The sequence below is a fragment of the Fragaria vesca genome, linkage group LG4 (assembly GCF_000184155.1).
Source record: "Fragaria vesca subsp. vesca linkage group LG4, FraVesHawaii_1.0, whole genome shotgun sequence".
Lineage (NCBI taxonomy): Eukaryota > Viridiplantae > Streptophyta > Magnoliopsida > Rosales > Rosaceae > Fragaria > Fragaria vesca.
In genome coordinates this window covers 7,858,806-7,860,911 of record NC_020494.1, presented here as the reverse complement: position 1 = coordinate 7,860,911, position 2,106 = coordinate 7,858,806, and the positions used below count along the sequence as shown (strand labels likewise).

At 42.4% G+C, this 2,106-nt stretch overlaps 1 pseudogene; it reads right to left on the bottom strand.

Annotated features, from left to right (window-relative positions):
- Nucleotides 1-542: 542 nt before the first annotated feature.
- Nucleotides 543-1,785, bottom strand: LOC101305939 (annotated as a pseudogene).
- Between the last annotated feature and the right edge of the window lie 321 nt (nucleotides 1,786-2,106).

The following is a 2,106-nucleotide window of genomic DNA, read 5'->3' as shown; positions in this document are numbered from 1 at the left end:
CAACCCACCTAAAATTTGTGCATTTGCTCTGAAAAGGTTGTTTCTTCTTAAAGTTGACCGTAAGGATGTATCGAGGTTTTTGGAATATGTTAGGTTACAGTTGAACCCAATTCAGTTCTTGTCCACTGTAATCGTTGGTGCTTAGGCAGGGAGAAGTGTGAGGATTTAGGTTCAGGTCCATCACTGATGTCCCCCATGGTTGTAATTTTGGTGTTGTTAATAAAATGAATTGAAATTTGATTAGTCCCTGTAGTTTGAAGTTAACATATTTATGTTCAGTCCTTATGGTTTCATTTTAATCTGTCAAAGTCATGATTTTCCTTTTAAATAGTCATTCCGTCAGTATTCTCAGTTAGATTGTTGACGTGACCGTTAAAAATTGTAATATTTTTAAAGGCCGCATTAGCATTTTTAAAGGAGAAAATTGACTGAACCGATTCGCCACATCACTTCACACCATTGTAAACCCTTGAGTAAAATAATTAAGTACATCAATATATAAACAACATGAGGGAAAATGTGTTACCACAATCTAAGTGTACTTACCATTTACCATCCATCATCTCAACATCATCAGGTCCATTTGCTTCATCATCAGATGAGCTGATTGATGCTATCAGATCATCAATCTTCATGGAAGATCCTCGAACCATACTTTGGAACATAATTATTGAGAAACAATCTGCAAAAGCGCGTGCCCGATTGGACTTGCCAAGGTAATGTATATCTGCCTTCTCAAGCTTCCCATCAACAATGGTCAATCCCCCATCAGCAATAGCGAAACGAAGAAGACATCCTGATTGCAATGTTCCCAACTTTTGTATCAAGTCCAAACCCAAGCAACCAAACACCACCGGAGGATGATCAGATCGATGTAGTCACTTTTCCATCACGTTGCAGCTTCAAAACTATCTGCTGATGGCATGGGACCTTCCCTTCATTATCTGTGTCAACAACATAGTTACTACAGTTGTGATCTTTCCAAACCAAGGCCAAGGGTGTTAAGCGGGGTTGATAATGTGCATATTTGTTATAAAACATTAGACCGTCCTTTACGTATGGTACTGGTCCGTTATATGCTGTGTGTAGACCAGTGAGATCACATGTATACCAAGGAACTAAGTTGAATCTATACCTGTGATAATATGATGGAGGATCGCAAGCGCGAGTCTCGGCTAGCTTAGAATTCAACCAGAAAAACTTGAACTCCGCCGTGCAATCATACAAAGAGTGGCCTCTCCAGCACACCATGTCAATGACATAATAAGTTTGGTCCATTTCATGAAAGATACAGTCTAGTATAGAACATGAAGGTTGTGCTTTGGTCCTGCAGCGACTACCATCGGGTAGAGCAGAAGGAAAACGATGAAGAATGGCGCCGTTTCGCCGCCTACTGACGGTGCATCCGTCGTAGGAAACAACCAAGCAACGCTCCCCGGCTGGCCTGGCTAATACAAACCAGTCATGAGGCAAGCGATGAGGGACGTCGATCATCCACTCGGGAAGCATCAGCTCCTTTTGGAACCACTCTCGAACCTCTAAGCCTCCTTTGAGAAACTTAGAAGCGGCCTCATCGCCAAGGTGCAAGTCGGAGTAGTACTCCGGCAAGGAGGGTTCGGGTTGTTCTGGAGGGAGGGAGAGGAGTGCTGAGGTTAAGCGGCGGGTGTGGAGCTGAGAATCACGGCTTTGCTCTTGACGCTTCAGAGAGAGATCTCGGCGTTTTTGCTGGTTAGAGATCAGTGGCCTCTTCAACGGACGGCGGAGGAGATCGGAAGGAGGTGACATCTTGCGGCGGAGGAGAGTAATGGGATGTCGTACGTTGATTCAAGTTAGCTATAGACTGGTCACTATTAATATAGACGTAAAGGAATAACATTCCTTTTCGTAATCCAACAAGGATTGGATTTTCCTTCTCCCGCTAAGGCTTAAAAAAACACTTTCCTAGTTGAATGCATATTCCACATAAGCATCATAATTACCGTATTCCTAAAGGAACATTATCAATAGAGTTTTACTTTCAAAGGCAAACTACCACTTAGATCAAATACATAGTGTGCCAAACAATTGGATCAGTTTCTGAAGTAATGTAGTAGTGTTTCTAAACAA